Source organism: Capricornis sumatraensis, chromosome 19 (assembly GCF_032405125.1).
Source record: "Capricornis sumatraensis isolate serow.1 chromosome 19, serow.2, whole genome shotgun sequence".
NCBI classification, from domain to species: Eukaryota; Metazoa; Chordata; class Mammalia; order Artiodactyla; family Bovidae; genus Capricornis; species Capricornis sumatraensis.
The window spans coordinates 71313656-71326532 of NC_091087.1; the positions used below are offsets into that span (position 1 = coordinate 71313656).

General features: G+C 46.9%; 2 protein-coding genes across 7 annotated transcripts in view; one reads left to right on the plus strand and one right to left on the minus strand.

The window, feature by feature from the left end:
* SETD3 (SET domain containing 3, actin N3(tau)-histidine methyltransferase) overlaps window positions 1-1171 on the minus strand; it is a 76856-nt gene extending 75685 nt beyond the window's left edge. For 5 of the 6 annotated variants that reach the window (XR_011146288.1, XM_068990823.1, XM_068990822.1 and 2 more), the window contains exon 1: window positions 1091-1114. The gene's annotated coding sequence lies outside the window, so the exon portion shown is untranslated. Of the gene's footprint in view, window positions 1-1090 lie in introns of all 6 variants that reach the window. The other variant, XM_068990824.1, reaches the window with a different exon arrangement.
* A 637-nt stretch (window positions 1172-1808) lies between these two features.
* CCNK (cyclin K) overlaps window positions 1809-12877 on the plus strand; it is a 29514-nt gene continuing 18445 nt past the window's right edge. Inside the window, exon 1 of the mRNA XM_068991252.1 lies at window positions 1809-1867. The gene's annotated coding sequence lies outside the window, so the exon portion shown is untranslated. The remainder of the gene's footprint in view (window positions 1868-12877) is intronic.

The following is a 12877-nucleotide window of genomic DNA, read 5'->3' on the forward strand; positions in this document are numbered from 1 at the left end:
GGGTTAACGCCGCAGAGGATGTTAAAAGCAAAAGTCACCTGTCAACGTACTTTAAAAGCACTTTTGCTTCTGAAACATCACCTCCTGTATTTGGAAATGGAACACAATACACTCCAAGTGATCCTAAACCTGTCAACACACAGCGAGGGTAAGCACTCCGCCCCGCCCCCCCCCACGCGCCTCTGTTTCCCCGCAGCAAGCGGCGCCCGACACACTAATCGGCTCCCTTCTGCACCCGCACCCCCTCACGCCCCCACCCCGGAGTAGAAACAGAGGAGAGAGGGGTTGCAGACTTGCATCACCAGGCTGGAGTCACGAGGAAGAAGAGTTTGATACCCCGGAATGATAAACTCCAAAGCACTGAATTCTTCTTCCTAGTAGGGCACGGAGCGTGGGGAAGATGGCCAAGGGGCGCGTGGGAAGAGAGATGACCTATTTTCAACGACCGTTTTTATAACTGGAAAGTGAGGGAGAGAAGCGGGGCGAGGGAGGGGCTAGTCCCCGGCACCCCCGCGGGCGCCTGAGGTGTGGAGAGAGGAACACGAAAGCCACACAGCCCTGGCCCAGGCGGCGGGGTGACGACGGGAAGGAGGGAGGAGAGAGGAAGGAAGCGGGTGCGCGAGCCGGCGGCACGCAGGGCCGAGCCCACGGGCGCGAGAGGGACGGACCCCGGCCCCACCCGGTGGGCGCCGAGGGACCGGGCATTCCTGCACCTGCTGCCGCCGTCTCGGGGCGGGCGGAGCGGGGACCAGGAGGCGTTGGGCGCCGGGAGGGGATGAACGCGCCCCACCCCCCCCGCCCCAGCCCCGGGCAAGGCCGGAGGGCAGAAGGGCCGTGCGGCGCACGCCGACCTCGCCGGACTCCCGGCGCCCAAGGCCCGACCCGCCGGGCCCCCAGGGAGCACACCGCCTTCCGCACTCTGGGCCCAGAGGGGCCAGCGGGGCGCGGGCCTGACTACGGCCGAGGGCCGCCGGCCCGGGCGTGGGGCGGCCGCGCAGCGCTCCGGGGCTGGCTAGCTGGCGGTGGCGGAGGGCAGCGCGAGTCGGCTCTGAGGGCCGCGCGCTGAGGAGGAGCCGCCGCCGGCACTCACCTGCCCACTTTTGCCCCGTCGCGCGGCGGCGGCGGCGCCACACTCCGCCGGGACCCACAAGCCACCAACCAAGCCCCAGGCAGCGGCGGCGGTGTCGGCGGCGGCCGGACGGGAGGGGGCGGGACGGCTGCCTCAGACAGCCCCGCCGCCGCGGCCCAACCCCGCTCCGCCCGCCCCCGGGCCCCGCCCTCGAGCCGCCGCCGCCGCCGCCGCCCATTGGCCCGCGATTCAGACGCAGGGGGCGCGGCCCCGCCCCATCGCCCCCTGACCGTTCCGCGCCGGTTCCTCCCCAGCCATTGGACGGGCGAACTCCTCGGTCCGGAGCAGCCAGCTCGGCCCGCCAGCTTCCGGGCCATAATTGGCTAGGCAGAGCCCAGGCCCGAGCGTTGATTGGAGGACCGGCACTCCCCGCCCCCGCCCGGGGCCCGCCTCTCGCGCCTCAGTTCCGTTAGCAGGTTCGGTTGCTCCAGAATTCCCTCTCCCCCCACCACCCCCCACCCCCCAGGGGGCGGGACCGACGGGTTAGGCCCTCTAGCGGGCCCCTCCTCCCTCACGCCGCGACCTCCGACTCGAGAGGAGGGACCCGGAGGAGACTGGCGGCTCTTTCCTCGTTTGAGGGCGCTACGTCCTTCTCATTGGCTGACCGGCGTTCCTCCGGTCGCTCATTTTTTCCGTCATAGACGCAGTGCGATGACGTAGCACCCCCGACATTCCACGTCCAAGATGGCCGCAGTCGGCAAGGAGAGACGTCGTTAAGGGGCTTACCTCAGGCGAGGGGTGAGTGAGCGAGGGACTTCGGGCAGCGCCACTTAAGTCCTGCGTACCTGGAGGCCGGGTTAGGGTATGGCCACCAGCCTCCAACCTCTGGTGGAGTCTCTCTTCCTGGATTCCGCTTCCCTCCGCTACGCCCCGGTGCGAATCAGCGTTAGCGGGCGATGGCGGGGCTGCGGCTTCCGAGACGCGCTCGGGGAAGAGGGTCTCAGGCGCAGGAGCGGGTCAGGGAACCTGGCTCGGACTCTAGAGCAGGTAGCAACCCACGAAGTGAAAGGCGGTTATGGTTCCGGGTCTTTCTGGAAAGTGAGGAGAAAGGGCAGGGGGTCTTATGCACTCTCACATACTCAGCGACATAACCGCAGACTCTCCACATCGTTCCAGTCATTTCGCAGTGTGTTGGTCCCAGCCTTGGTAAAGCTTGAGTCTTTGCGTATTGTTCCACAGCTAGGATGCTCTGACTTCGGAGTTTTAAGACCGGTGCAAAGAAGGTGGGACTGGGAATGAGAAAAACGCACTTCCGCGATTATTAGCAGTTACGTTCTTCCGTTCATGTCGCGCTTACAGACCCTCTCCAGGGTTGTTTGGTTTGTTACTGGAGGGATTGTTCTTTAAAAGTTGAGGTGTTAAGTCCAGAGGCGTATCTCAGAGCTCTCAGATTATCCGCACAAAACATGGTGGTTAACGCTCCCGAAGTTTGGCCTGCCAGTTAAAACGGAGCTTTCGCTAAATTTTCTAACATTAGGAACGACTGCTCAGAGCACTTAGTTGAAAGTGGCCTTTTTGTGTTTTTAACGTAAACTTGATGATGCTTGGGTAGCTCTAATTCGCTCGTTAAAGATACCTAGCACAATGCCTTGCAATCTTAGCGCTGATTACGGTTTGTATGAGTGATGTTGCTCGAGTGAGAGCTGCACAAAGCTTTCTATCCTCAGCACCTAAAATACTGCTAGGATACTAATCTCTCCGTATTGCTTAATGAATGCATGAAGTGTAAGTCGTTCAGTCGTGTCCGACTCTTTGCGACCCCCCAGACTATGCAGTCCGTGGAATTCTCCAGGCCAGGATACTGGAGTGGGTAGCCTTTCCCTTCTCCAGGGGATCTTCCCAACCCAAGGATCGAACCCAGGTCTCCAACATCGCAGGTGGATTCTTCACCAGCTGAGCCAGAGGGAAGCCCAAGAATATTGGAGTGGGTAGCCTATCCCTTCTCCAGCGGATCTTCCCGACCCAGGAATCGTACCGGGGTCTCCTGCATTGCAGACAGATTCTTTACCAACTGAGCTATCATGGAATTTAAGCATGGATGATGATGATAGTGGCGATATTCATAGACATTTGAATGGTTAAGAATCTTAGTGTTCTTAGATGCCTGCCTGTTGACTATGAATATAATAGTTATCCAAGATTCTTTTGGTTTGTTTGAAATGACTACCATTGGTGTGTAATTTTAGTGGGTTTTTTTTTTAACTGTTTCACTTCGATTACCTTGTGATGCATTGTTGAAAAATATTAGTTGATTCTTGCATAAAAGCATGTTAAACATTTGTTCCATTTTATGGAACTTACTTTGCACCAACAGGCAATAAAGAAACATTCTAATTGTTAATGAGATTGTTACATCTTAGGCGTCATTTCTAAAATTGAATGTCACAAAGGAAAAATAGTCATGGTTTGGCCTACAAAATAAATTGCTCATTTCAGGAGATTATATTTGAAGGCAATGGGTCTGCTAAGAATACAGAAGAAAAAATGTTTTCTGTTTTCTTTAAAACTAGGTCAAGACAAAACGGGGAAGGATTAAGGTCAAGGGAGTAGAGATTATAAGGAATACTTAATTGGATTAAATGTGATTCATATTTTCAGGGCCAAATAAACAATATACCAAAATACTTACAGATAAGATTGTGACGTCATTGATCATAACACTTGAGGAATCTTAAAAGTGCAGTTAATGATAAAGACTGGAGTCCAGTAAATGTGTCAGTTTTTGCAGAGAACAGTTGAATGGCTCTGGGTGATAGAGCCAGTTGCTGTTCAGTGCCTCAGTCATGTCAGACTCTTCCACACCTTGGACTGCAGCACGCCAGGCTTCCCTGTCCTTCACCGTCTTCTGCAGCCTGCTCCAACTCACGTCCGCTGAGCCGGTGACGCCATCCAGCCAGCTCACCCTCCGTCGTCCCCTTCTCTTCTGACCTTCAATCTTCCCAGCATCGGGGTGTTTTCCAGTGAGTCGGCTCTTCACATGAGATGACCGAAGTGTCAGGGCTTCGGCTTCAGCATCAGTCCTTCCAGTGAATATTGAGGACTGATTTCCAACTGACTGGTTGGATCTCCTTGCAGTCCAAGGGACTGTCAGAAGTCTTCTTTAGCACCACAGTTCAAAAGCTTCAGTTCTTCAACATTCAGCCTTCTTTATAGTCCAACATTCACATCCTTATATGACTACTGGAAAAAGCATAGCTTTGACTGTATGGACCTTTCCCGGCAAAGTAATGTTTCTGTTTTTTAATACACCATCTAGGTTTGTCATAGCTTTTCTTCTAAGGAGTGTCGTTTAATTTCATGGCTAAGGTCACCATCTACACTGATTTTGGAGCCCAAGAAATTAAAAGTCTGTCACTGTTTCCATTGTTTCCCCATCTATTTGTCATGAAGTGATGGGACCAAATGCCACGATCTTTGTTTTTTAAATGCTGAGTTTTAAGCCAGTTTAATGTACTCCTTTCCCAATTTGGAACCAGCTTGTTGTTCCATGTAAGGTTCTAACTGTTGCCTCTTGCCCTGCATACAGATTTCTCAGGAGGCAGGCAAGGTGGTCTGGTATTTCCATCACTTTAAGAATTTTCATGGGGTCTCAAAGCATCGGGCACGACTGAGCGACTGAACTGAACTGAACTGAAGACTTTTCCACATTTTGTTGTGATCCACTCAGTCAAAGGCTTTAGTGAAGTCAGTAAAGCAGAAGTAGATGTTTTTCTGGAACTCTCTTGCTTTTTCTATGGTTCAGCAGATGTTGGCAATTTGATCTCGTTCCTCTGCCTTTTCTAAATCCAGCTTGAACATCTGGAAGTTCTCGGTTCACATACTGTTGAAGTCTAGCTTGAAGGATTTTGAGCATTACTTTACTAGCAGGTGAAATGAGTGCAATTGGGTGGTGGTTTGAACATTCTTCGGCATTGCCTGTCTTTGGGATTGGAATGAAAACTGACCTTTTCCAGTCCTGGGAAACTGCTGAGTTTTCCAAATTTGCTGGCATATTGAATGCAGCACTTTCACAGCATCATCTTTTAGGATTTGAAAGAGCCCGGCTAGAATTCCATCACCTCCACTAGCTTTGTTCATAGTGATCCTTTCTAAGGCCCACTTGATTTCGCATTCCAGGTTGTCTGGCTCTAGGTGAGTGATCACACCATTGTGGTTACCTGGGTCATGAAGATCTCTTTTGTATAGTTCTGTGCATTCTTGCCACCTCTTCTTAATTACGTTCTGCTTCTGTTTGGTCCATACCGTTTCTGTCCTTTATTCTGTCCATCTTTGCATGAAATGTTCCCTTGGTATCTCTGATTTTCTTGGAGAGATCTCTAGTCTTTCCCATTCTATTGCTTTCCACTATGTCTTTGCATTGATCATTTAGGAAGGCTTTCTTAACTCTCCTTGTTCTTTGGAACTCTGCATTCAGATGGGTGTATCTTTCCTTTTCTCCTTTGCCCTAAGTTTCTCTTCTTTTCTCAGCTATTTGTAAGGCCTCCTCAGATGACCATTTTGCCTTTTTGCATTTCTTTTTCTTGGGGATGGTTTTGATCACTGCCTCCTGTACAGTGTTACGAACCTCCATCCATAGTTCTTCAGGCACTGTCTATCACATCTAATCCCTTGAATTTATTTGTTGCTTCCACTGTGTAACCATATGGGATTTGATTTAGGTCATACCAGAATGGTCTGGTGGTTTTCACTACTTTCTTCAATTTCAGTCTGAATTTGGCAATAAGGAGTTCATGAGCTGAGTGACAGTCAGCTCCCGGTCTTGTTACTGCTGACTGTATAGAGCTTCTCCACCTTCAGCTGCAAAGAATATAATCAATCTGATCTCAGTATTGACCATCTGGTGATGTCCATGTGTAGAGTCTTGTTGTTGGAAGACGGTGTTCACTATGACCAGTGCGTTTTCTTGGCAAAACTGTTAGCCTTTGCCCTACTTCATTTTGTACTCCAAGGCCAAACTTGCCTGTTACTCCAGATGTCTCTTGACTTCCTGCTTTTGCATTCTGGTCCCCTGTGATGAAAAGGATATCTTTTTTTGGTGTTAGTTGTAGAAGGTCTTGTAGGTCTTCATTGAACTGTTCAAATTCTGCTTCTTTGGCATTAGTGGTTGGGGCATAAACTTGGATTACTGTGATACTGAGTGGTTTACCTTGGAAACGAACAGAGATCATTCTGTCATTTTTGAGATGGCACCCAAGTACTGCATTTCAGACTCTCTTGTTGACTGTGATGGCTTACTCCATTTCTTCTAAGGGATTCTTGCCCACAGTAGTCCATATATGGTCATCTGAATTAAATTCACCCATTCCGGTCCATTTTAGTTCACTGACTCCTAAAATGTCGACGTTTACTCTTGCCATCTCCTGTTTGACCGCTTCCAATCTACCTTGATTCATGGTCCTGACATTCCAGGCTCCTGCGCACTATTGTTCTTTACAGCATCAGACTTTACTTTCATCACCAGTCACACCCACAGCTGGTGGTTGTTTCCACTTTGGCTCAGCCTCTTCATTCCTTCTGGAGCTATTTCTTTGCTCTTCTCTAGTAGCATATTGGACACGTACTGACCTGAAGAATTCATCTTTTACCTTTTCATACTGTTCATGTGGTTCTCAAGGCAAGAATGCTGAAGTGGTTTGCCATTTCCCTTCTCCAGTGGACCACATTTTGTCAGAACTCTCTGCCATGACCCATCTGTCTTGGGTGGCCCTGCAAGGCATGGTCCTGCATGGGACATGCTCAGTATATCTTGAATCCAGTTTTCTGCTGATGGATGTGGCTGTGTTCCCTCCCTGTAGTTTGGCCTGAGGTCAAACTGTGGTAGCAGTAATTGCTTTAATGGAAACCTCCTTCAAAAGGACTTAGGCCAGCACCCTGCAGTTCCCAGGACTGTTGTATTCAGTGCCCCTGACTGTCAACCCACGCGTCCGCCAGGGAGTCCTGGGCACTCACAGGCAAGTCTGGCTCAGTCCCTTGTGGGGCCACTGCTCCTTTCTCCTGGGTCCTGGTGCACACAAGGTTTTGTTTGTGCCCTCCAAGAGACTGTTTCCCCAGTCCTGTGGATGTTCTGTATTCAAATCCCACTGGCCTTCAAAGTCAAATTCCCTGGGGGTTCTCAGTCCCTTTGCCAGATCCCCAAGTTGGGAAATCTGCTGGGCCCTAGAACTTTCGCAACAGTGCAAGAACTTCTTTGGTATAACTGTTTTCCAGTTTGTGGGTCATCTGCTCAGCAGCTCTGTGGTGGGGCTAATGGCAACCTCCTCCAAGAGGACTTAGGCTACACACTGCTCCTCCCAAGTCTGCTGCAGCCGGAGCCCCTGTCCCACGGCGGCCCCTGCTAATCCACACCTTGCAGGAGACACACACACTCAAAGGCAGGTCTGGCTCAGTCTCTTGTGCAGCCCCTGGGTCCTGGTGCACACAAGGGTTTTGTTTGTGCCCTCTCAGTGTCTCTGCCGAGTATGAGGTTTGATTTCAAACATGATTTTGCCCCTCTACCGTCTTGTTGGGGCTTCTCCTTTGCCCTTGATGTGGAGTATCTTTTTTTGGTGTGACATTCTCTTGTCAGTGGTTGTTCAGCAGCTAGTTGCAAATTTTGGTGTTCTTGCAGGAGAAGCTGAGCACACGTCCTTCTAATCCACCATTGAAGTCATACTCCAGAGCTTATTACTAATCTATATTAGGATCTTTAGGATGAGCAAAAAGAGTTTCTAAGTATTTGGAAAAGCAGGCTCATAGCCTCAAACTGGCGGAGCTTCCATTAAAAGAAAGCTAGTGGCACAAATCATATTTCATTTTGTCACAAGTTTACTAGACTGATGGGGGATAATTTCCTAAGGACACTGACCATAATCCCACTTCATGTAATAGATACCAGAGTAAATGTACACTGAATAAGTTCTGGTCAGATGGATTTATAGCCCTTCAGATTGCCAAATCCCAAATGTTGATCAGTAGGTTGACGTCAAGTCAACCTGAAAAGCGTTCTTTGGAGATAAAGCTACAGGGCTCTGGTCTTGCTTTCACTCTGGTTAGCACTTTTTTTTTTTATTACCCACTTTAAATATATGAGGCATGCTTCTCAAATTAATAAATATACTCAAAATCTGTAGTAATAGTTAGCAAGTTTGTTAGATGACACTTAGATTCAAAGCATTCTTATAGGCTGAAATTATAAACCAAAATTAACAAGATACAGATTTGCCAAGAATTACTGAATTCACAAAAATTTAGTTGTGTGTGTGTTTGAGATGAAGAAGACCTGACTTGGGGGTGGAAAAAAAAGGTTGTATGATGTAATGTTCCATTTACAGAAGCGAACTGTAAAGTTTTCCCCAAATAGGGGAAGGGTGGTGTTTCACTCTAATGACAAATTGTGTTTCTCCCATTTACTGACTGTGGAGTGAGGCAAGTTGCTTCATGTCTCTTTGGCTCCATTTTCTCAGGGATAAATTGTGAGGATAAGAAAACATAGCTTGCGGGCATGCTGCAACTCAGCGGACACACAGTGGGCATGTTGGTGAATATTAGTATATTCACTCATACTAGGCAGATTATATGAAGAATATTGTTTTCCACAGTTGATTGCTAATGTTTAGGGAGGCTCTTGAAATACTAAAAGCCACATTGAGAAAACAGAGCTGTTTCTTTACCCAAAAGAGAAAGGAAAAGAAAAATTGTCTTCACATATTTCAAAGTCAATCAGTAAATAAGGGAAAGGTATTTTCAAGGCTTAGAGGGCTAGGTGGGAGCTACAAAGTTGTTGAAAGGTAGATTTCTTTCATTCATTATTCTGCGCCATCTATGTACCAGATCCCGGGGATGAATTGAACAGATAAAAATCAATATAATGTTAATGCAAAAGTAATGTAAAAACCAGTTATTGATACCTAGCAATACCATAGGCCACTTTGTCAACTATTAAGGTCCCAGTGGAAGTGGCCAATTGAAAGTGAATGACCAAGTGTTACTGTTTAGAGGCAGTCTGTGTACCAGATGAGAAAATTAAGTAGTGACCTTTACTGTTGATTCCAGTTTGTAAGTATCCATAATTCTAAATGTTGAAAATGCATTTAATCTTTTCTCAGTTAAAGTGATACATTTAAAGCACATTCCTGAAGGATGTTGTTAAAATGCCTTGACATGCCGCTTCTTTACGGAGAGATTTTTACTTTGTGGAGCTCATAAATCTCTCCATCATTTTCACAGTAGTCATGAACTGCTAATGAGAAAATTTATAACTCTAGAGTCTTGTGAAAAAAAAAAAATTGAAGAGTAATAGGGAACAGGGTTCTAGAACCGAGGTTAGAACTGTTTCGGGGGGTGACTGATTTAGAGGACTCTATTTACATGACTTATTTTCACTGTGTTGCGCCTCTTGTTCATCCTGTCCTGGAGTCTAACAGCACACAGGGTAGGTTATTAGCATGGGTTTTGGTGATGACAGCAAGGTAAAATGGATTTGAATTCTTTTCTGTCCCTATTTAATCCCTACTGGACTGTTTCTGATCCTTTTCTCCACTCTGTCCCTCTCTTCTCAGCAGAGGTCTTGGCACTTTCCAAAGAGAATGGAGATGCTCTCTTATGATTTATTTTCGCCCCCTTAAATGATTTTTTTAAATATCTTTCTCACACTCTTCCTTCCCTCTGTCTCAGAGAAAAAGCAAGCTCTTTTTTATTATCCCTAGGCTTCTTATTGTCTCTGGGCCCCTTAACCGCGCAGTGGCTTGCTCAGCCTCTTCTAGTGACTGCTTCTGGCTACCAGCATCCTTCATGCTCCTCTGTGCTGAAGAAACAATAACCTGTTTCATAGCCTGTTCGTTCTTTATCACCCATACAGTTTCCTTCTGCCCTACTGCACCTCCAGAAAATCTCTTCTGTTTACACATGTGTACATGTCTGCTTTATTGAGATAACAGTTCACGTATCATACAAATCACCCATTTAAAAATGTACAAGTCAGTGAGTTGTGCACCCACCACTACACTGAATTTTTAATGTTTTATAACTAGTCACCAGTCCTAGTAACCTTTTCTTAATTCCTGTCCTTTGATTTTTCTTTAGCATTTGTTGCTGTTGGCTAGTGCCTCTTAATTAAAGCTGGTATTCCCTTGATTTCTTATGTAATTAAGGGTGGAAATTTCCATACCTTTTGACCATTCCTTCCCTTTCTGTCCTTCCTGCTTCCTAAAGTTCTTCAGAGTTGTGTCCCTGTCTTCACTCTGCATCTTTCTGTCTATGAACATGACGTTATCTGTCACTTTTATATAGGTGAATCCCAAGTAGATGAATCCTTTCTAGAGTTCAGTAGCCCTGTTTATGAGTCTGGTGGTTATTTCTGCACAAGTATCTAGTAATTATAGAACCACATTCTTTCCCTCCTCTATCGAAACCAACTTTTTTTTCACACTTAAAACATAGTTAATTAACTGTGAAAGTCAAAGTCGCTCAATCATGTCCAACTCTTTGCGACCCCATGGACTGTGATTCTCCAGGCCAGAATACTGGAGTGGATAGCCTTTCCCGTCTCCAGGGGATCTTCCCAACCCAGGGATCGAACCGAGGTCTCCCGCATGTCAGGCGGATTCTTTATTAGCTGAGCCACAAGGAAAGCCCAAATTAACTTCACTCTCAGAGAAGGTAATATTGAAGAGAAAAATGGGGAAGAGAAAGAGTTTTGTTAACTATACTTCAATTTAAAAAACAAAACTCTTTCTCTTCCCCATTTTTCTCTTCAATATTACCTTCTCTGAGAGTGAAGCAAACTTGAATCATCTCTTGCTGTTCTTTGCCTCGTGGCCAATTGTGATGCCTCTCTTTCTCCCAAGGCCATTTGTGGGGCCCAGGCCTTGTTAGGCATAGTTTCAGCAGCTGTTACAGTCTTCTGACTGGTCGTCTTCAGCATGTCTCTAAACTGCCCCCAAGGCATCACGTCCCGCAACTTACATGCTTTCTTGTTTTCCTTGACACTGGGACTCCCTGATAGACTCTGGCATATCTGTTTCTCTTTGTGTCTGCCTAGAATATAAGCATCTGGTGGGGTTGAGAGCGTGCCTCTCCTGTTTCCTGTCATGTCATTGAGGCCTGGCTCATAGTAAATGTGCAGAAAACACTTGAATAAATATAGAGAGATATATTTGAATGAATATGGGGAAAATATTTGAATGAACATGGAGAACTGTTATTTTAATATGTTTTAAAGACTCCCAATTAGTGTACTGTGAATAAATTACAGATATGCTGAGATGTCTATTCCCTCAGGCAACTGGCCAGTTTCCCTCTGCTCTACAAGAACGCACACGAATATTTATTACTATTATTAATAATTGAAAACCAGACACATCTCAAGTGTTCATCCACAATCAGTTCAGTTCAGTCGCTCAGTTGTGTCCGACTCTTTGCGACCCCATGAATCCCAGCACGCCAGGCCTCCCTGTCCATCACCAACTCCCGGAGTTCACTCAGACTCATGTCCATCGAGTCAGTGATGCCATCCAGCCATCTCATCCTCTGTCGTCCCCTTCTCCTCCTGCCCCCAATCCCTCCCAGCATCTGAGTCTTTTCCAGTCAGTCAACTCTTCGCATGAGGTGGCCAAAGTATTGGAGTTTCAGCTTTAGCATCCTTCCAAAGGACACCCAAGACTGATCTCTTTTAGGATGGACTTCTTGGATCTCCTTGCAGTCCAGGGGACTCTCAAGAGTCTTCTCCAACACCACAGTTCAAGAGCATCAATTCTTTGGCGCTCAGCTTTCTTCACAGTCCAACTCTCACATCCATACATGACCACTGGAAAAATCATAGCCTTGACTAGACGGGCCTTTGTTGGCAAAGTAATGTCTGTGCTTTTCAATGTGCTATCTAGGTTAGTCATAACTTTTCTTCCAAGGAGTAAGCGTCTTTTAATTTCATGGCTACAATCACCATCTGCAGTGATTTTGGAGCCCTAAAAAATAAAGTCTGACAGTGTTTCCACTGTTTCCCCATCTATTTCCCATGAAGTGATGGGACCGGATGCCATGATCTTCGTTTTCTGAATGTTGAACTTTAAGCCAACTCTTTCACTCTCCTCTTTCACTTTCATCAAGAGGCTTTTTTAGCTCCTCTTCACTTTCTGCCATAAAGGTGGTGTCATCTGCATATCTGAGGTTATTGATATTTCTCCTGGCAATCTTGATTCTAGTTTGTGCTTCCTCCAGCCCAGCATTTCTCATGATGTATTATGCATATAAGTTAAATAAGCAGGGTGACAATATGCAGCCTTGACGTACTCCTTTTCCTATTTGGAACCAGTCTGTTGTTCCATGTCCAGTTCTAACTGTTGCTTCCTGACCTGCATACAGATTTCTCAAGAGGCAGGTCAGGTGGTCTGGTATTCCCATCTCTTTCAGAATTTTCCACAGTTGATTGTGATCCACACAGTCAAAGGCTTTGGCACAGTCAATAAAGCAGAAATAGATGTTTTTCTGGAACTCTCTTGCTTTTTCCATGATCCAGCGGATGTTGGCAATTTGATCTCTGGTTCCTCTGCCTTTTCTAAAACCAGCTTGAACATCTGGAAGTTCACAGTTCACGTATTGCTGAAGTCTGGCTTGGAGAATTTTGAGCGTTACTTTACTAGCATGTGAGGTGCAGTTGTGCGGTAGTTTGAGCATTCTTTGGCATTGCCTTTCTTTGGGATTGGAATGAAAACTGACCTTTTCGCAGCAGAATGTCTCAGCTTCAGCGCAGTTAATCCCTTGTTGTGAGAGATT